We start from the raw sequence: 23799 nt of genomic DNA on the forward strand, positions 1-23799 counted from the left end.
ATATCTTTCTCATACATTACCAGCACCATCTTGGACTTTTTCCATTTATATCCTTCCGACCGTTCCGAAAACGGACTATCATGAGTATTGTATTAATTTTATTTGGATACCAAAGATAGCACAAGTTTTGAGCGAGTCTGATCGAAATTCGCCCAAACGATAAAGTTTGTAAAGAGTTACTTCTCAAAGTGAACAATAAAAACTAAAATCGTAGGTACTTTAGTATAAACATTGGGTCCATGCGACTTATTACTAGATAAATTGCGAAGAAATGGGGGAAAAGTTTCGGTCAGACCTGCGAATGACATGGGGACCGTTTGGGGGCTGGCCACTCCGGCGAGGTCTATTTTTTTACGCTCAATTAGTTAAAATATCTAAAGCGAGGGGACACATGTATTTAAGTAGAAGAAAATACCTACAACCGACATCGTTGTAATTAGGCTATGTTTACCTTTTTCACATAGGTAAAATTGTAAATAATTAAAGTGCAAAACTGTAAACACAGTTCTGTTCTGACGTCAGTTGTGCAGAATTTTGTTTAGAAAATTGTGGACGATAATTACGATGATTATTCTTCAATTTAATTGAAATCGAAAAACTGAAGTATTTAACTATCTAACTATTTAATCTTCACTACAATGTATATTTGTATCAGCCTTGAAATCTGTTTAATTTAAGTCCCTAATGAATTGTAAACTCATTTAGTCTCTAGCTTGTACAATTTATATTTCAATATAACTTCGTTTTATATCTAAAATGTGATTATCTTTGGGTTGTGACGTTTAGCGTCGCATAAACTAGGGTAGAATAAAAAAACTAGAGAGAAGAAAAAAACTCCGATAGAAAAATTTTACAAACTATATTTTAAATGAAAAAAACCTATCTAATTATCCAGGATCGTGGGTAGGTATTTCCTGAGCTGGCCGGTTACAATAAAAGAAGAAACAAGCCCTTGTTAGGGGTCACTTCCCTGCACTACGCCGCCGAAGTCGTACTGGGCGTGGCCGTCATCAGAGGCCGTTCCGGACCGCCAGTCTTCCTTCCGGAACCTTCCGGAACGTGTGCAGGCGCGCGCGCATCCAAATTGTGGGTCCAGTTAACGACCCCAGACTTGTTCCCTGGAATTCCGGTAAAATGGCCGTTTCAAGAAAAGTCCAATTTCGAACAAGTGACTGCGACATCCGGAACTTTGGCCAAATTAAAAGTGCTAATGAGATGTAGGCTGGTTTAGTGAACCCCAAAGCGTTAAAAAAGGTAATCAATGATGTGGCAGTCACAAGTTAAATCATCATTTTTTTTTAACAAAAAGGAAGTAATTTTTATTTAACTAAAAGTACTTTTGCTAATAAAAAAAAACTTTTAAAAACATTATTAATGTAGATTAACTACAGATTGGTTTCTATTTATATGCATTTAAATTAAAATTAAGCGAAAATTCCACAAGAATGATTAAGATTTTTATAAAGCGGGTAGAACCATATTTCTAGAAAGATCGAGAAGCTTGTTAATTCCAACATTGTTTCTAAGGAAAACATATTGTTACTAAGCGGATAGAGAAAGATGAACCCAGAAAGAAATAAATGAATAATGATTGAATGAAGAAAATGATTCCTTATTAAGACTATGAACTATGGAAGAAACCTTAAATCTAGTTCTACAAAATATTCAAAACACTCACCCTATTTGGGGAAAAACTGGCACTTAACACATTTAATTGTAGTAAAAATTAAAAATTAAAATAAATTTGTCACTCCATGTCGTCTGACGTTATGAGAGTTTTAGGCACAGAACTTAATTTAGATAGAAGAAACAAATTCATATATTTGCATAGGGGCCGAGCGTGTCAAGTTTTGTACTGAAGTTGATTCTTGCCTGTAATTTTAAATATGTCTCAGGCTCTTGATTGTTCATAATTTTTGTGTTGTTGCAATTGAATATCACGTAACGAGGCATTTTTTATGTTTTGGTTGACTTCAACTTACAAAAATTGACGCCCGAAAGCTGCAAGCTGCGAGTAAAGACGGACAACTCAGTGGATTTCACTGAGTTCATTTGACACGCTAAGTAGATACGTTTGCTTGATCTATGGTATATATGACATCTGTGGTTTTAGGTAACTTGACCTTTCGCTGTCGGAGCCGTGGTAGGGAATGCGAGCGCGAATGCGCCTCATACATTGACCAGCGCCTATCGCTTATCTGGAGCGGTGACGTAGTCTTTTGTATTCGCATCTAGTTTTAACTAATAACAAATGCAATCGTCAATTCTGTTTGTACGTATATTTATTTTACATTGTTTTTTATTTTTTAAGTTTTTGAATATTTTATTTAGAAGAATGTATGTAAAAATGTATTATAGTAGTTTATAGTTATATTTTGGTTAATTATTTATTTTTATTTAATAGAATTTTTGTTAGAGATAACGGTAAACCGTTACAGGGTTTATTCATTAAATCTAGCGTAAATAATGGGTATATTATAGGGATGTACCGACTAGTCGCCGACTAGTCGGGAAAGCCGACTATCCGGCCACTTTTGTAGTCGGCGATTAGTCGGCGACTAGTCGGCAAAAAAGACCGATTAGTCGGCACTTCATAATAAGTGATAGAAAAACAGTACAAAAATAAATCAACAGCTGATGTGGTTGTATTGTGTACCTATTTGTTATGCCTTTCTTAGTCAAAACAACAAATATCAGATATCACAAAAATAATGTCCTACTTAGGACTATCAATTTCATAGGCAGGATTACTAATTCATTACCTACTATGCCAAACCGGTTGTTAAAAATGGAAAATCTATCTAAATATTCTCATAGACATTTGAACCTGTAAAAAAATCATGAAAAGCGCGAACAAAGGACCAAAAACGACATTCAAAATGTGAACTTAGTTGAAAAAACTGTTTTGGCCGACTAGCCGACTAGTCGGCCGACTAATCGGCCACCCCAGCGCCGACTAGTCGGTAGTCGGCCTAGTCGGCCAAATCAATAGTCGGTACATCTACCCTACAATAGCCTATATTACCTTTCGGCAGGATATTAACTGGCAAATAATATTGTCATTTGTTCAGCATTTTATTGGTTAATTTCCGATTATACATGATTATACCTAAATAATTAAGTCAACGAAATATTTCAAAAGAACTACATGTGCGTGGAGTCCCTCCGCACGGAAGAAGTGAAACTTCATAACATAACCTCAAAAACATTTTGTCACTGAGTGAGAGAATAGGTAACTGAATGAATGGAATGAGTAGGTCGCGTTCAGCGCAACGACACGCAGAATGTTACGCGCTGAGTGAGCGGCATTTCACGCAACGTAACCCGGACTGAGTGTTACGCGCTGTCAGTTGGAAGTCGCATAGAAGTTTCACTTGACATTAATGACATTTACACGTGTTTTTATTCAGCGTGGTATAAAGGTTAAAATTAAAACTCTAAAATTATACAGGCGACACCGGTTAATCAAAAGCAAACCGCGAAACACAGGCTGCCTTAGCGGGCCATAAAATTAATGTGAATTATTAATTACAAGGCAAACAATTATTCCCACCCCTTAATTTGTAGACCACGGTGGCAGTTTCAAATTATTGCGCTAAATACGCAGTCCAATTTATCTTGAATCTCGTCAGGATCGGCGAAATTTAAATTAAAATGTAAATGTTGGCGAGTCGGGCGCCCTACTAATTGCAATCTGAGCCCGTTGTCAAAGTTGTCCCGTTTGTGGTCCGCAGAGGAATTGCCGCGGCGATTAACCAAATTATACTTTTCAATTGTCCATGTACAGAAAAAATAATATTTGAAAATAGGCTTGAAAGTCAGTTAAATTTTATAATATTTCGAATTGTATGACCTATCTAAGTATCTACCTATATCCAACATAAGGCCCCAAACTAAGCAAAGCTTGTACTATGGGTGCTATGCTAGGTGACGATATATAGATAAATACATACTTATATACATAAAAACATCCATGACTCAGGAACAAATATCTGTGCTCATCACACAAATAAATGCTCTTACCGGGATTCGAACCCGGGACCGTGCTTAGCAGGCAGGGTCACTACGCGCTAGGCCAGACCGGTCGTCAAAGTTTCAGTAAAGTAAGTTTTCAGGTTTTACTTTAAAAAGAAGTGTGTCTACTTTATAGCGCAAATTTAAATGTATTTACAATTTTACAGTAAATAATTTAATTTGTTCATAAAGAAGCTAGTCTTTTGGTAAAGTGAAATATACCCAAATCGCAAAGCTCATTTATGTTTTGACCCAATTACTGCCTCTCAGAGGCAAAGGTAAATAACTTGCAGGAGCTCCGAGCTCCGATTTCGGCGTCAACTTCAGAAACAATCCGAGCGGCAAATCCGTTTAATTGCCTCAAGTATTGCAGGCCTTTGAAATTGACGCTGCATAATTTGCATAAGACGGAGGTGCAGGATTTCTAGCGTCTATTTCTTGCTTGGGTTTATTGGAAGTTACTTTTGAAGTTAGAGAGAGACATCTATAGAGTAGGTTATCACCTCCGAAAATATAAAACATAATAATAACTCGCATAGTTGAAATATTTGTCCTAAAGTCGTTTGTCCCAAAGAATTGAAGCGTATTAATGCTAAATTTCTGGTGATCGTATGTGCTAGAATACACTTGTAGTGTTAAGATCCTCTCTGTGTCACAATGCCGTATTAGTTAGTGTGTGCCTGAAAATAACAGACTAACAAGCTGAGGACAAAAGCCTAAAAAAGGAAGAACGGCCAATGAAAAAGTCCCCCGGATTTCAGTTTTCAAGCATAAAATCTGATGAGTGACAAGTGCCCAATCCGAGCCGCTGACTGACACTTTACAAACCTGCATCATAATATAAACTACAGGGTACATAACCAACGTTACAATCGCTACCGCTTCGTAACGTTTCGTCTTATCTCCCTATCGCTCTTCTGCAGTGGCGCGACATAATCAAATTGCATTTCGATCGCCGCGTAGCGTCAATGATCGTCACGTCGGCTAGGCCGGTTGGGCTGTTGTTTTTATTGCGAACAGACGCACTGTTTCAACAGAATTTTTGCATATACTATCTCGAAAAAAATTGTCAGACCAGTACTTTTTTCGCTATGTCAGGATTTCGATTTACATGAAAAAAAGGGCCGCATGTGGTGACAGTTTAAAGGCCTACACACAATTAGACGTTATGACGACGTGCCGTGGCACGTTGCGGCGTCGTGTAACGTTGCGACGTCGTGACGTGTAAATCTACGGCGTGTAACGTAAAACATCACGTTACGACGTCGTGCCGTGGCTACTATGAATATACCGTCTCAACCATGCACTCTGGCATGTGGCCGTACGATCTCCTTTGTGAGGCATTCTAGCATCTTATTCACATTCTGGGTTAATGGATTGAGATTCCCATTACTGGCCCATATGTGTAGTCTACCACTATTAAGCCGCCAATGTATGCTATACCTCTGTCTCATCTGTGTACTGGGCTAGTAAATAGTTTCGTGAATTCTAACGACACAAAACACAATCGGTATATAATGATATATGACAGGATACGTTCCAATTTCAACAGAACTAGTACTTTCGTGTTATAAAAATTAGCCTAGTGCAAATTTTACCAAATGAAAAGCAAACGTCTAAAGAATATTTTTTTATCAAAAATCGATATTGTTTGGTGAGTTTAGGGGCTATTTCTGTGGCCATTAATATAATAATTTGTTTAATCTTCCGGGGTTGTCACGTTCGCAGTAATCTTCTAAATCATTAGTGACGTTTTATATTCAAGGCAGTCTCCCCTACATTAGAGAAAATGGGCTGCGATGACGACCAGGGGTTCATCGAAATTACTCGCCATCGGAAAGTAAACAAAATAAAAGTTAAATACGGTACGATTCGAACCTTGAACGTCAACCGTCCAAAAATGATCTGTTAGTTTGAAGCAAGGACGATTATAAAGGACCAGCAGAGTCCATACTAAATACCGTACCCCGTTGGCAGCCGTAAATCTATGTCGCTAGATGTCACTAAGAGTGTCATTTGAATAAAAATGTCGTTTTTTTTTTAAATACGCACGCGGTAGTTTAACGGCATTACAAGTGATACAGTGAAAAGTATATAGATGACGCTAGGGGCCCGTGTCATGTTTCAGTCCCGTTCTTATTTTCAGCCATCGTTCTTATTTTGAATTATGACAATCATGTAAAAGAGTACCATACTGTCAAATTTTCTATCTCTTTCATTTTGAGCGTGACGTCAATGATTAGTAATATTACTTTCAATATATTTAAAATTTAGATTTTAATGAGGCCATTTCGAACAGTGTTTATGATAGATATCATGTTGGGGATACCCCCATTTGCCAGAATTTCATTTGCCATAATTTTATTTGCCATCCTATTCAACAATCATAATATTGTTTCTCATAACATCTTATGCCATAATCATTGTTTACTATATTAATCTAGTGCCAGAAACTTTGTTTCCCATAAAGTCAGTTTCCATAATGTCATTTGTCAGAAACATCGAAATCCGTAATTACCACATTCCATACCATCATTTGTCATACAAATTAGCGTCCAGAAAAGTCAATTTCCATAATGTGCTTTGGCAGAATCGAAAACTACTACAATAGGTACTAGAAGGACTAGAGAATGAAACTGCTATCAGAAAGTAGGTTAGGTTAGGTTAGAACTGTGACCCTCTGGAAAATGAAACTGCTATCAGAAAGTAGGTTAGGTTAGAACTGTGAACCTCTGGAAAAGGAAACTGCTTGAAAAGTAGGTTAGGTTAGGTTAGAACTGTGACCCCCCGGAAAATGAAAATACTATCAGCCAGTAGGTTAGGTTAGGTTAGAACTGCGACCCCCTGGAAAATGAAACTGCTATCAGAAAGTTGGTTAGGTTAGGTTAGAACTGTGACCCCCTGGAGAATGAAACAGCTGGAAAAGTAGGTTAGGTTAGGTTAGAACTGTGACCCCTGGAAAATGAAACTGCTATCAGAAAGTAGGTTAGGTTAGGTAATAATATGGGCAACAATTAATATGGCAATAATTGCTTATGGCGTTTGAATATTCTATGAAACCATATTATTGCACTTAATAATATGGCTAACAAATAGTATGGCATTGTATGATTATGGAAGGTAATATTCGGATAAACAACCAGTATGTCATATGATTTTTATGGTAAACAAATCATTCGGGCAAATGAAATTCAGGCAAGTTAGATTCGGGCAAATGAATATTATGTTAAATGACTGTCGGGCAAACAATAGACAACCATCATGTTGACAATCAATCTCCTGACCGTCTCGCTCATACCAATCCTATCCTATATTTGAACGAGTGCGACCGAAACAGTTGAGTATTATTGAAGATTTTTGAATGTCTAAAATCTTATTGGTAGTTGTCGAAAACCCGCTTTTTCCATAAAGTGTTGGCGCGACGTCAAGTGGGTGATAGGCGTACGAGCAAGTACGCGTTGGATGGTCGACTACTATGCGCAGCGGTTTTTACGCGTACTTACGGTGACACACAATCGAAAAAGGTCGTCGAGCCATAAGTACGCATACCTGCTCGTATCGTACGTTTATCACCCACTTCAGACTGCGTTTCGATCGGCGTTTAGCGACAATGATTATCAGCTCGGCTTCATGGCTTTACGAACCTTAGCTCGGACCATCGAATATGAAACTTATAAACTTCTTTATACACAAGGGTATAAAGAAGTTTATAACCAGGTGCTCCATGACACCATTGCACCAATCTGTCGCCAGCACCGCTACACTTCAACGGCCAAGTCACACAACATCCATACTAATATTATAAATGGGAAAGTGTGTGTGTCTGTTTGTTTGTCCATCTTTCACGGCAAAACGGAGCGACGTATTGACGTGATTTTTTAAGTGGAGATAGTTGAAGGGATGGAAAGTGACATAGGCTACTTTTTGTCTCTTTTTATATCCCCCCACTTCCTTAGAATGGAGGATGGAAGTTTGTGGAGAGATTTTCGAATTTAACGCGAGCGAAGCCGCAGGCAAAACTAGTTAACTATAATAATAAAGAAATCGCAGTAAGGAACTTTATGTAGATTTCATTACTTTTTAGAGATAAGCAAGCAGCTCCATCGAGACGGCTATTTTTTACAGAATGTTTTTGGTGGGATATACATAGGCATAGGTATTTAACACTTGTGGTATCTATTGTCTTAGTCCGTTTTCACATTATCCGATCCGATATCGGATGTCGGAAGGATTTAAATGGAAAAAATCCAAGATAGCGCCTGTAATGTATGGGGTATCAATCCTACATCCGATATCGGATCGGATAATGTGAAAACGCATTTAGTCTCATTAATTATTACTTATGTCAGAGTTTCACTACTTATTTCCTTTTATTCATTTATTATCTCAGTTTAGGTTTATACGAGTACCAAACGAGTAGTATACGAGTAGAAAATATATTACCAAAACAATACAAACTATCATTAATTTATTATAAAAACGTAATCCAAAGTGCCACACCTGGCGGCCTAACTATCCGCGTTGTGTCCAAGACGAAGCCTGACCGACGAAGCTAGCAAGTCTCTCTACATGTTAGCTGAAATACTGTCAAACCATTCACTGTGATTACTCAGATTATTATAAGCAAAATTATCTTCGAATGAACTTTCTGGACAATTGAGATGCATGGGCGGAGTCGAAACCAGCTCGCCCCTTCAGCCGTGTCCCGTTGAAAATCGGAAAGATTATTTTCCTTAGCACATTTAATGTTTACAAATTGGATTCGCCTTCTGTCACCTAAACTGGTAATTTTATGTATGAGGTCATTGGTCATACAATTATTAATTTATACAGTTATTAATTCTGTATCTCTACTCGCATTGCTGCTGCGATTCTAAAATATTTAATATCCATATTATTATGAATATTCAATAAATCATACAATGACATATTATGTGATGTGACATGGATGTCAGATGTCACATCTGTTGGCACAATGATTGCGTTTTGTTGAACGTATTTGAGCTCAACATATAGGTTTATTATCACTAAGTATATTATATTAATGAACAACGAAACGGATGTGACATTTTCCTAGTCCACCAACGTCATCTAGTCATTTTATTTGGCAATAATTAGACAAAATGCGAACAAACTTAGCCAGCGAAGCGATCACAACTACGTCGAGGCCGACCAAAAAATATAATTTGTAAAAATTGTGTTTTGAGTCAATATTTTGATATTAAAATAAAGTTTTTTGATAGTTATTCATAGTATAATATAAAAACAAGTAAAAATATATGTGAAAATATGTTTTTTTCCACTCCCGGGTTACGAAACAACGCCATCTAGTTTTAAAGCAAAAACTAAGCTTTTTTCAGGGGTACGCTGTTTTGTATGGGCTATATCAGTCTAGTATTAAATGGTCCTTGGTTTGAAGAAACGTAATTGTCTGACACTGACTGTTACAGAGAAATTATTGTTCATCCGTCTATAGACAAATTAGAGTTTCCTCAGACTCCTCAGAGCCCTTTGTTGGGGACATTTCTTTTCTCTCTAATTGATTGGTGTGACGGGTGCAAAGCCGCCTTTCTGAGATGCAGTCTCGTAAATTCGAGGAACATCTCGATTTTTGATAAAGGGTACTGGTTATTGACTACATAAATTGTAAACAATTGTTACGACGAAAGCTATCTGTCAGCGCCATTAGCCCATCGTCGATCATAATTTTATCTGGCATTAATTTTTTAAATTATTAGGTTTCAAATTAACTTGACAATATGTTACATAAAAATAAAAATAAAATATTCTTTATTGCAACTATAAGGTTACGTGTATATACAATATTGGTCCCTGGCTCTCAAAGTAAGTAGGTCTCCCTGTGTCTCAAGAGCCATCTCCCTGTGTCTCAAGAGCCATAATAACATGCGTCCACACTCTGTGAGCCATAGTTACAGTTATAAATACATATTAGTCCAATTAGAAATCAAGTATAAGACAACTTAGTGCCTACTGCCTAGGCAAAGGGACAATCGCTTGCGCTACGGCAAGGAAACTCTCTGTATCTCCTTATCACTCCTCTATATTTATACCGTCTCCAGTAGGTGTAACTCCATGATGATGATTGGCGTGATAATGACAGTGGTGTCTCGTTCTAAAAAGGGTAAACTATTGGTATGTCCAACCAATAAGTATCTATACCTATAAGCTCTCCTGTCATGCATAAGTCTTCTTCTTCAGGCTTTCCCTCAATGCTGATGAGGAGATGATGACATCATGTCCTGTTGAAGATCAGGTTCCTCTATAGGCTTCTGTTCTTCACTAAGCGCATGGGCTGCAGCTTACAAGTATAATTAGTCGAAATATTTTTTTTTTTTTTGTTTCTTTATTTTACATATCAGCACTTACAGATAAACCTTACGTGCTAATAACTTACATAATTCTATTAAACGAACAAATTATCTTACATACATATCTCGAAAAGTCACAAAAATATTACACAAAACTATAAATAATACTAATACATGTCACGTTAAAAATTACTTTACATTAAAATATTGTAGTACAATGGAATATAAATAATAGTTATTTGTTATACAAGGGGGCAAAGTTGTATTTTAACGCCGAGTGTGGAATTGAAAAACGAGCATGTGAAAGGATTCTATAGTTGAACCACGAGCGAAGCGAGTGGTTCGAGAATAGAATCCTGAACGTGCGAGTTTTTAACACACGAGAAGTAAAATACATTTGCACCCGAGTGTAACACAAAACTTTTCCCCTCACTATAGCGAGGAAACTACAACGCAAAAAAGGCGTTTATCACTGCTTCCAGTAGTTCCACAGGTGGTAAATCATCTTTATTACTAGATTCACCTACTTTTATCAATTTTAAAGCAGATAGTTTGACTTTATTCAAGGTCAAATTACTTTACCCACTAGTGGATAAAATGCGTTTTTACCCGCTGGTATTAAAGGACAAAACACGTGTTTCCGAGCTAGTGAGGGGAAAAATCATTTAATCATAGTATTATCACAATGTATTCTTATTTTCATTATGTCACAGATTCTACAAAAGAGCTAGGTGTTACAATACTTTCCAAATATCGCGATGAGTAGTCTTAATGTATCTACCGTTCATTATACTCCGGTTAGCCCTGAACGGAAACTGATTTACGGCGGAATGAAATGAGCCGGCCGACCGTTCAAGTGCGGGCCTGAGCTTTCATTTTGCATGATATTAAACTGAAAGTTATCATAAAAGGAGACTTTCAAGCGATTATTAAACTGTTGCACTCAGTTATTTTTTCTTAGATATCGATTAGACCGTTCACAAAATGTTAAGAGGTGTAGAAAGTATCGGATAATAATTTACGCTCTTGAATTAATTAAAAAAAATGTGTAATAGGATCCACCTTACTTTACAGATATATTTATATCTATACCTAATGGAGTTTCGAAGTAAAAGCTGAGGCAGGTACTTAGTCGCAGGACATCCAACCGTTTAACTATCAAAAGCTTGTCCGGGTCAGTTAACTCGCTCGGAGTTGGAAGTGGGAGATATTCGCCCCCGAACCGAAATGGAGGGTAAAAGCTGCACTCTGGGGAACGAGATGTCGATATGCTACGAATGGATCGTAGATCGACTCTCGCAGGATGGTTTCGTAGACTTTAGCAGCAGACTCGTGTAAGATGGTAGTAGTTAAGGCTGCTTTCAAAAAAAACGTCAAAATAATGTAAAATTGGTAGTTTTAGTCGGTGAAATACACACACTACACTTTCCGTTATCCAATAGATTTATTTAATTCAAATTTCAGTTAGAGCATCTTATTATCTTGATTTTTATAAGACTGGATTTTTGAAAACCAAGTCACTAAATTAATTATGAATTTTTCTCTAAAGCACGTTTAGAAAAACTCACGTATACAGCTGAATTAGTCGATCTTATTTGTAAAATTTGGACAATTTTGATTACTAAACAGGTAAATTTATAATTCGTATACCCTGTACTACAAACTTCTCAGACTACATTTTTATTGTAAGGTTTTAAAAAAGAGTAAACGAGGCTAAGCCGCAATCATTTTTTTTTTCAGAAATTACCTAAAATTAAGTGACAATTTCTTTGAAAATTTACATCACATCGAAATAATGTTTGTATTTAATCAATCTGCAACGTTTACTTAAATTGCTGTTATGCCTTATAGCCTAAGACCGGTACGATATTTTTGAAAATAATTCTATAACAGTAGTTTTATTTCATATACAGCGCTTAATCGCAATTTTAAAAACCTATATTTTCGAATCCACCAATAGTTTGGAATGGAAGGTATTAAAAAAAACTACGCCCAGAAAATAAGCGTTTTCTTTCAGCAAAATACCTCACAGTAATTTAATGGTGGAAACATGTAGAAAAAAATCAGTTTTAAGGTTTACAACCCGAAGCCACCTAAATATATGACGGGAAATAAGACTATTTTTACTGATATAGAATTTTTAAATTTTGTCTAACGTGCTCTAGAGCTAATATAATAACAGATATTTTTAAGCACATAATATTTCAGATATTTAACATATTTAAACCACCAACATATTTATATGGAAATAAAAAAATCTAAATATTTGACCGGGCAAATTTGAAACAGATAATAGTACGAGGTTGACTTTTAATGTCCCTATTTAACAATATTAACAGCATGATAATCCACCCAATAAGTTTGACCTTTATTTAATACTTTAATTTAATAATATATTTACATTTTTTGCGTGGTTTGGTTTGGACCTTAGTGTCTTACATTTAGGAATCCATATGGCAAACCACCACGCCAATGGAGCTGGGCTGAGAGTAGGTGATGAGCCGTGTCGCATGCTTTTTATTCTGTTCTTCTATTACACATTAACGTAAATGAGGAGGCACACTGACATTTTACCCCGCCAGGCGGCGCCTATGCAAGAGTCTAGGCATGTAACTGTCATTCATATGTGAGAGAGAGAAAAAACATAATTATCAGCTTCTCGCTCTCATGTCTCACGGACTAATAGGGTGGCGCCATTTGTCATATCCTTTGAGTGTTCCTTCTCATTACATGCCTGTTTCTACATAAGTAATATTTTAGGTAGATTAAAAACAGACTTTTCCCACCGATAATAAAGTCCAAAGTAATTTAAAAAATTACATATTTATTTTAGGCATGCGATTTGACAGTCGTCGAAAAGAGTATATACTTGTCAGTACATACATCTATCTCACGTTTTTCTCTTCTACAATTTGACAGGTCTCCGTCATCTTATGAAATGTATTCTTCCATTCTTCAGAATCGTTGAAGCAACGCTTGTTACAAACACGCGAAAGCTATGCAAAGTCTAATTTCGACCCTTATGTCACGGCCAGGTATAGCCCCGGCGATTGTCGTTAGACTTACAAGCCACAGGTCACGAGTTCAAATCCCAGTCGTCGCATACGTAGATATTACAGCTTTTTTAATTCATTTTTTTAATGTTTTATTTATATTATAAGTTGAGGAGTACAATTGACATTAAATACAAGGACGCATAATTCATAACAAAAATGTTTTAAAAATCTGGGTCTAAATTGCATTTATAACATTCTTGTTGATGCTAATAACGATAACTTCTTATCTGCTTAGGAAAAAAATCGTTCATGCCATAACCAACTTAGTGTATAAAGACCTAATTATCAAAATTGCAAATGGAACTGCGACACACTAAAAACTCTTTATCAAAATACCTTTTGTCATAATATGCTCAAATGACTTATATGTCAAAATGAATTGCGAACGAATATTGAACGAATGGAGCCGCTACCAATATATAATAAGTATGTAGGTATTAGATATTTCCAATTTATTCCATAAATAATACCTAAAAAAGGCCGCAATTTTACTTCTTCATTACATAAACTTTAAAAATACCCTACTGTATCATCTTTATCTTGGTCACTTGTACTCCGTTTATTACAATAAATGTATGTAATGTATGTATGTGTAAATTTCCTGATATAAATGTCATATCTTGTTGTCACAAAGAAAAATTTCAGGGCTTCCAAGAATCTCGAGCTGGAAGGATACAAATTAAAATATTTTCTATGAAAATAATTTTAAATTTGACAGCAGACAACCCAAAGGTTAATCGGATTTATTTATTATAGGCATTTGTTTTAAATTAAATACCAGTGGCTCTGATCTGATAGTGGGATATTCTTTAAATTTTATTTTCAAAAGAAGATTTAATGTTGGTAATGCCATTCAAATAATATTAGAAGTGTCTACGCGAGTGTTCGAATTTAATTATAGTATAGCACATATTGAAAGTACTGTAATATGGGTACAAAAGCCTGCCTATTGAAATATAAAATACATAGCAAAAAGTATAGATTGGACCTACGACTTTTCGACTTTTTATTTACACTACATACCGACCATACAACTGACTCTAATTAATCTTGGTTTTAAAAAGTGTAAAATGTAGACCTAAGTGCGTTTTCACATTCGGACCGATATCCCATACATTACAGGCGGAATCTTGGATTCTATTGATATCCTTCCGACATCCGTTATCGGATCGGATAATGTGAAAACGGTCTAATAGCGACTCAATAGTTTTTGTTCCTTGACGGTCATTAATTTGAACTAATAAAATTATTTATTTAAATCTATACATTATACAATTACGAGTATAATACATTCATTTTGTAATGTAAACCAAAGAAATAACTTATAGAAATATATTCTACCCTTCTTCCTTGTTTTCTGATTGCTATTTAGCCAATTTTTCATTGAGTCATACCATGGACTTTCATAGGGACTGAGCTCACACTTTTTTGCCATACTAAATTGAACTTTATCACCGGTGCAGAAAGGCGTTCTTATCAGACTAGTAAAAGTGTGTCCACATGAGAGGGTCAAAGTTGGGGCTGGTGTCCCTGTCGCTGTAAGCCCTGAGGCGGCAATCGAGGGGTTTTAGTGGGTACACCATGGGTTGCGGAGGAGTGCCGAAACGTGCCTGCGACCTCGTCCTGTAAGCCCTGAGGCGGCAATCGAGGGGTTTTAGTGGGTACACCATGGGTCTCATTAGCCTATATGGGAGTCCCACATAACCATCCCAGGCCGGTCCCTGCGCCTGGGATGGTATGCGTAACGCATTTCCCCTCGTAAATATATATATATATATATATATATATATATATATATATATATATATATATATATATATATATATATAAATGGTGTCCCTGTCGCACGTGTGACCAGTGTTAAAGAGATTACTATAGTAGTAGTATTTTTACCTGTATGATAACTGTTTATAAACTTCTTAAATTATTTTTGTATTATATCGAGGCAAGGATATTAATACCTTGTACCGAATTGGTAAGTCATTATTATGAAGCCATAAAACCAAAGATTTGCGCAATTAAAAAAAACCTTGAATTCGGTATTAGTAGATTTGTTAGTAACTTTGAATATTGACTGGTATCCCCAAATAATGACAGTGATGACGTCATTCAAATAATTTTGACAGTGGCAATAAGTGCGAGAGGGACACCAGCCCCAACTTTACCCTCTCATGTGGACACACTTTTTGGCCTAACAACTCAATCTAGCTTAATAATATATAAATCTATGAGTCATACCGGACAACTGTCACTGTACATTTGTTATCCTTATTACAAGGGCATAACGTCTAGCGATGGTTAGCTAAGACAGAGTATTGCGGTTAGTAGGAACGATGTTGAACCTTAGGTTACCTTCAATCAATACTAATACTTAAAGACAATTTTTAAACTTATTGCATTTAAATTTCAATGAAATTGGTTGTAAATCTAATACTAAAAAAATCAATATTTAAAAAGAGAGGGTCGAAAAGGGTATAAAAGATAAAAAAAAAATAACAAGAAAAAAAGATTTGAAGAAAAAGAAAAAGTACTGTTATAGAATTAAGTTATTTTCCCAGTAGTAGCAAGACCGGATAGCTCTTGGGGTATTAGTGATTATAAATTGCTATTATTTATTTTTGGCAATTTTTTGAAAACGAGCCTTCACCGGTACAATTATTACCACTTTTGGACATTTTCTCATATTTTGTTAGACCAAGTAGAAGAAGTCCTATAATGTGATATATATTTGTAAACTACTCGCAAAGCCCTTTAATTTGATACCATACACGGTATGATCAAGCGCTCGGTTGCGATTTCAATGTTTTTCACACGAAAGCCCTCTTCGAAATTTAATGTAGGGATGTCAATATGTGACTTTTCACCAGAGAATAGTCCGTATGCTTCATGTGAATCATGTGCATGTGAAATAATGACGTAATGACGTACCTATCAAAATTCGGAATTTCTGAGCGAACGCGTCGAATGCTGACGAATAAAGACCTAAGATCACCTAACACCTAGTTAACTAACACCAAATCACGTGACTTTTCGTAGCATTCTGGTGAGTCGAGTCGAGGAAATTATCGGAAAGATTATTAGTATTATTACTTATAGCTTATATGTAATTTTCCCCAAAAATGTATACCTGGTCTACATCAACCAAAAGCATTATACCGACATTAGTGTGCAAAGACGGTTTTATTACATAACATTACACAACCATTTTGTCCATCCTATGTTTAACCAACGTTCGGTACAAATTACATTCCTAGTTTCATTTACAAGGCCTAGGCAAAATTGTATACTTCGAGTGCGCTAAGTAAGACGAGTCAATCTTGTAAGAACTTGCATTATGCTTACCTGTAGGCGTCTCGCGGGCGAAGTCAATAGCAACAATTTAACTACAGATGTCCGATTCAGATTCTAACACCGACCGCTTACGACATAGTGCACTCTCTCGCTAACTTACAAAGTTAGACAGCGCTTCCGCAGCGCACGGTTAAACCGTAGACATTCTGGATTTGAATTGCCGAGTTGAGACGAAAGGGGGCGGCAGCCTCGATATCGTTGTTTCATACAAACGTGATCCTTATTTTCCTCCCGGTGTGCGTAGCCGAATGCACAAACGCTCACGATAATTTCTGTTTCGCTATTGCGTATTGACGCGACAGAGCTAGACTGCATTTCTGTCGGTGTCTGGTTTATCAGTTTTATCGTTTTAAAGCATAGGAACGTAGGAACATGCGGGCATAACAAGGCGCAAAATACTTATGTAAATATATCTTCCGTAATGACAATTATACTCAGGGAGAAAAATGCAGACCTACGTTTGTAAGGAGAAACGGTCATCCCTTTCCCCTTAAGTCGAGTCGAGCCAATTGAGGAACGACACGAGCTGGCGTTTTCAAACCACTTGCAGAGACCTACTTTCAACCCTTGTATAACTGGGACAACTGCTAATGGGTAGTTATTTAAAGGAGTTAAGAAATTTAACCGCCAGAATAAATTTAGAATATGGGAATAGATATTATAAATGTAGTCCATGACTTGGTAGGTATCGGATGGTGAGTCATCCGATAGGTACATATCGGATTCTAAACTGTTGCAAAGGTTTTTACTACAATATAGATGTTTTAACTCGATAGCGTATCGATTTAATTCATAATATTTTTTCTGCTAGTTCAGTGATATTTAAAAATATATTTATGGCGGTATGGGCCTACCTAGGATTGAGATTAGGTTGTGGAAATATCGTATAAGTGGCCCTTTTCATTACGAAGACCGGTAGGTATCTTCGACCAGAAATCAGGACACGAAACTATTACATATCCAAACTACGGCTAACTGAGTTTGCAAGGCCAAAGCGCCAATGCGAGGCAACTTGGCAGTCCCGTCAGGTGGCTAACACGGAGGGGCTCAGATAATCTGTCCAAATTCAATCTGCGAAACTTTGCTAGTCGCTGTGTTTACACCTACGAGACGATTCGGAGTTACGTATTGGCTATTTGACAATTCGATTTCATTCATGAAGATATCGCTCACCCGATTTCGCACGTGCGTAGGTTTTGTACAATTTTTTTTAAACTTTTGGAGCGATTACTTCCTAAAATATGAACAATGTCAAAAAATTATTTTGCGTAAACCCCTATTCATTTTTAAATACCTATCCAACAATATATCGCACGTTAGGGTTGAAATGAAAAAAAAAATCACTCCCCACTTTACGTGTAGGGGGGGGTACCCTAATATAACATTTTTTCCACTTACATACATTATTGGTACCAAATTGCAGCTTTCTAGTGCTAACGGTCACTGAGAATATCCGCGGACGGACGGACGGACGGACAGACATGGCGAAACTATAAGGGTTCCTAATAGTTGACTACGGAACCCTAAAACAGGTATAAGAATAACGTCGTTACTCCTTAGCAGGTTACACGAAGAAATATGTAACAATAAGTCGAGAACGTTAAGTCGACGGGACAATTTAGTTAATTTATACTCCCGTACTCGAGTCGCAAAAAGTTTCCCTCATTAAGTAAAGAGACAACCGGAGTAAATCACGAGGCAGTCGGCTCGTATCGCCGACACGATTGCCATCTCCAAATTACGGGGTAAGAACGTTTGCAAATCATGGCCGTTACGTTTGCTAACTAATGTGCTGGGGAGTAATAGAGGGGAGGGAAATAAGGGTAGTTTTCGAATAAGATGTCATAGCGATCTGTCAGTGAAAATAAGGACTTTTTTTAGATCTGATTATAAGCATTGTCCAATACGGCCGTAAACATAAGACGTTTTCTGTTTATTTAAAATGAGGGATATCTTACTCATCAATTGAATCAATTCATCGTATAGATATTTTAGAAAATTGGGGTTGCTTACGGGTGGTTGCTTTCAAGATTAAACCGCTGAGCTGATTTTAATGAAATTTGGTGTGGAATAGTTTATGGCCTAAGAAAAAAGATATAAAATCCTCCCACCGATAATACGAAGAAAATGTTGAAAAGAATCGTGTAAAAGTAGTTTAAAATTCCGTCTCAGACTTAACTTTTTTTTTGCGATTGCTTTGTTAATTTCTCGAACCTTATAGACCAGAACAGCAAAAAACACAAGTACAGTAATCTGGTTTGTTAGCTTTATATAATTTACAACGTAATATTTGCATTAATTTCTACATTATCCATAACAGTTTTAAAATATTAAATGTTCTGTTTGGACCGAACCTGGCAAATCAAATCAAGCAGAAGCATTGCGCGACACACTGATTGGCCGAGCGGCACTGCTGACGGCTTTTTGACAGTTCTGTGATGACTTGTTTTGCAAAGGAGTTCACGAGATATTCAAGTAAACTTCGAATTATATAAATTGCCGAAAACCATAACTTTAATATTTGTAATTGGTGAGTTAAGTGTTTATAAAACACTGTGATAATAAATAGTAAGTATTTGATTCAATTATGATCTTTTATTTACTCCAATTCCACACCTGATACAAATGGCCGCCAAGAACAGTAAAATCAACATCATGCACCAACAGGTTGTAACATCAGGATCCAATTAAGGTTCATTCAATAACTGTGAGGCAAATGTCTACCGACTGATTAATGCCGCAACACGGACCGTCTTGCTTCCTTTCTGTTTGCCTTAATCCTGGTTATTGCGTCCGTGGGATGGGGAGTAAAAATTTTACTATCCTTCTTGGGTTCTTACCGTTCTACTTCTTTAGGGTTCCGTCCGTCAATAGGAAAAAATATACCCTAGTAGTTTCACCATTGCTGTCTGTTTGTTTGTCCGTGTCATGGAGATGGCAAATTTACTCAGAACTCAGAAACTACAGGATATATTTTAACCAGGATTGGTAGTTTTGTAATTGTCTTGATTCCTTTCTATTTGCCTTAATCCCGGTTATGCGTCCGAATGTTGTCCAACCGTCCGTCTATCTATCTGTCTAAACAGACTTGTTAATAAAAAGTCCAGTTCCATAACTAATAGACTAAACCTTACTATAATAGATAGACTAAAAGTGCCGACCAGTACTAAGTAGACGATACACGCAAAACATTGAAAGAATAACACAACATCGCACACTAAACAATATAAAAACCGTTAAAAACGGTATTGACAACTATTATCGAAGTTTAAAGATTCACTGACCTCATCGAATGAATTTATCCCGTCACGAAATTGCGTTATCTGAGTCTTTCAATTTACTTTTTTAATATTTTTGTTGGTTTGACGAAGACAGTCACTTTTGTCACAGTATAATAAAGAGTGCTATCGTACAGTATGGCCACTCCCACTCCCCGCTCAAAGTGCTGCCCACCCCCTCTCGGTTACCTCACAGTTACTGTCTGTCAAAAACGCGAACAGTCGACCTGCCATATCTCACTCATACAAGCATGGTATGCGTTCACCTACACGAGCTTAGAATGTGTGCTAGTATAGGAACGAGCCTCTTTCATATACTTATTTGATCGCCAGTGTTCGAGATGTGTTTTTGTAGTCTAAAACTTAAAAACAATGAATTCATCTGATGAAAATACTTGGAACTGGTTAAAGCTTAACCCGAAATATATGACTTGTCAGGAGGGCGCTGTTTTTCTGATGTATGGGTTGACAGTTCAGTATAGTATGAAGAAAATAGTTCTAATAAAATTCCGGAATATGGCGCGTAGTCGTATATTTCTGGTCAGGCTTTAGGTATATTACTCGTTACCTGTAAGTACTTTAACATATTAAATTAGAATCCCATAATTTATTATATCCATATTAAAAAGAAACAATATGGCACATCCCGGATAAAGTTTTAATAAAAGTATCCACTTCTTTGTTAGCAGCACGAAATTTTGTCGGCAGTTGAGATTATTTACTGCCATATAAAATGCACTGGCGTAGCGTAGCGTCTACAATGTTCGGTCAACACAATATTGCTATGCGCAAACGACAGGCGCTTGTTTGTGGACTTGTACGCAGTGCGACTTCACTGAGACGAGACTGAGACAAATAATATTCAATGAATCGGGTTTACTAGTATTATTCTCAGTACTATAAACAATAATAATTATTATTTATATCACCCCGGATTGTTTATACTTATTATTAATTGTTATGTCTAAATAGGTAGTAACCAATAACATTATGGTAAGGTTGTGTAAGATTAGAGGGTTTTTCTTGCGGGATAAGATAAAATGCCGCCCGTAGTGCTTCGTTATACAAAACGTTTTTCATCTTACCCCAAAAGAAAACCATTCAATCTTCTCTACCTTAATCGATAAGCGATGCAGCGAGGAAATATTGCCAGCATCGTTGATACAATGATACAGAGTTTTTGTTTGGGAGCTCAATTTCATGCTAAGATTGCTTAGTTACCTCGTAGGTACGCAATATGAGCACACAAAAAAATACCTATTCGCAATAAGAAGCTAAAGTACCTATTACCTATCTTTCCCCACAATACCTACCTCCAATACCATCCCTATTATTCCGGTGACATCAAACACATGTTTGTATTGAATGGAAGCCGCCTTGACCACCAAAAGGCAGAGATAACATCAAGGAAGAACGGAAGGGTTTGCACCCTTTGTCCGTTCAAAGACGAATTCACGTGATTTCAAGTAAAACGGGTTATTATTATAAACGATTGACGTGTCGAAATTGGATTAAAAAGAAAACAGTCAAATGCGAGTCGGACTGGCACGCGAAGGGCTCCGTATGTTGTATGGGAGCCCCTTTGAAATAATTATTTAATTATGTTTTAAGTATTTGTGAAGCTGGCAACGAATATACTCCATTAGTGAAAATTTGAAATACTACTCACTACCTATATAAAACGAGTACCGCCACAATTAAATAAAAAGTTGGCAATCTAGCAATAAAGCATCATGTCAGGATAGGGGATATGTCGAAGGCAACGAATAGGATACGATACGATACGATCATTTATTAATAAAAATATATTTTACATGTCATTTTCGTAATTCTAGGTACCTATGCTAACAAATATATCTAGGTACATTATATTAATCAGACGGCTATGGTAATGGATCTTGTTTTTACAATTTTCCAAGAATCCTTAGGATTGGATAATACTCGTATAGTATAAGTAGGTACTCTCTTGATTTGAAAACACCTCTCGTATAATTCTATCCCGTAGTTTTCGCTTAGTTTCCAAACTTCGCAATTATTTGCGAGGATACATAATTACCGCAGCGCCAGCTGCCTCTAAACAACAAGGAAATATTAAATAAGTAAGCTTTTAGCTTTCACACATTTCTATTAATAATTTATTAGATTATTTATTAACTTATTACATTATTTATATTTATTATTTATGTAGAGTCTGGCAAAAAAAAGTAGAAACCAAGGACGATTATAAAGGACCAGCAGAGTCCATACTAAATACCGTACCCCGTTGGCAGCCGTAAATCTATGTCGCTAGATGTCACTAAGAGTGTCATTTGAATAAAAATGTCGTTTTTTTTTTAAATACGCACGCGGTAGTTTAACGGCATTACAAGTGATACAGTGAAAAGTATATAGATGACGCTAGGGGCCCGTGTCATGTTTCAGTCCCGTTCTTATTTTCAGCCATCGTTCTTATTTTGAATTATGACAATCATGTAAAAGAGTACCATACTGTCAAATTTTCTATCTCTTTCATTTTGAGCGTGACGTCAATGATTAGTAATATTACTTTCAATATATTTAAAATTTAGATTTTAATGAGGCCATTTCGAACAGTGTTTATGATAGATATCATGTTGGGGATACCCCCATTTGCCAGAATTTCATTTGCCATAATTTTATTTGCCATCCTATTCAACAATCATAATATTGTTTCTCATAACATCTTATGCCATAATCATTGTTTACTATATTAATCTAGTGCCAGAAACTTTGTTTCCCATAAAGTCAGTTTCCATAATGTCATTTGTCAGAAACATCGAAATCCGTAATTACCACATTCCATACCATCATTTGTCATACAAATTAGCGTCCAGAAAAGTCAATTTCCATAATGTGCTTTGGCAGAATCGAAAACTACTACAATAGGTACTAGAAGGACTAGAGAATGAAACTGCTATCAGAAAGTAGGTTAGGTTAGGTTAGAACTGTGACCCTCTGGAAAATGAAACTGCTATCAGAAAGTAGGTTAGGTTAGAACTGTGAACCTCTGGAAAAGGAAACTGCTTGAAAAGTAGGTTAGGTTAGGTTAGAACTGTGACCCCCCGGAAAATGAAAATACTATCAGCCAGTAGGTTAGGTTAGGTTAGAACTGCGACCCCCTGGAAAATGAAACTGCTATCAGAAAGTTGGTTAGGTTAGGTTAGAACTGTGACCCCCTGGAGAATGAAACAGCTGGAAAAGTAGGTTAGGTTAGGTTAGAACTGTGACCCCTGGAAAATGAAACTGCTATCAGAAAGTAGGTTAGGTTAGGTAATAATATGGGCAACAATTAATATGGCAATAATTGCTTATGGCGTTTGAATATTCTATGAAACCATATTATTGCACTTAATAATATGGCTAATAAATAGTATGGCATTGTATGATTATGGAAGGTAATATTCGGATAAACAACCAGTATGTCATATGATTTTTATGGTAAACAAATCATTCGGGCAAATGAAATTCAGGCAAGTTAGATTCGGGCAAATGAATATTATGTTAAATGACTGTCGGGCAAACAATAGACAACCATCATGTTGACAATCAATCTCCTGACCGTCTCGCTCATACCAATCCTATCCTATATTTGAACGAGTGCGACCGAAACAGTTGAGTATTATTGAAGATTTTTGAATGTCTAAAATCTTATTGGTAGTTGTCGAAAACCCGCTTTTTCCATAAAGTGTTGGCGCGACGTCAAGTGGGTGATAGGCGTACGAGCAAGTACGCGTTGGATGGTCGACTACTATG

At 36.5% G+C, this 23799-nt stretch overlaps 1 protein-coding gene and 1 long non-coding RNA gene across 2 annotated transcripts in view; one reads left to right on the forward strand and one right to left on the reverse strand.

Annotated features, from left to right (window-relative positions):
- The window catches only part of LOC125233435 (formin-like protein 14), a 276315-nt gene that overhangs the window by 60751 nt on the left and 191765 nt on the right, over positions 1-23799 (forward strand). The gene's annotated exons all lie outside the window — the stretch shown is intronic.
- LOC125233441 lies at positions 843-1783 on the reverse strand. Its single transcript, XR_007177855.1, has 2 exons — positions 1679-1783; positions 843-1118 (listed from the first exon to the last, which is right to left on the reverse strand). It is a non-coding gene; the product is annotated as an uncharacterized LOC125233441 (long non-coding RNA).

This window comes from Leguminivora glycinivorella, chromosome 14 (genome assembly GCF_023078275.1).
Source record: "Leguminivora glycinivorella isolate SPB_JAAS2020 chromosome 14, LegGlyc_1.1, whole genome shotgun sequence".
Classification (NCBI taxonomy): domain Eukaryota; kingdom Metazoa; phylum Arthropoda; class Insecta; order Lepidoptera; family Tortricidae; genus Leguminivora; species Leguminivora glycinivorella.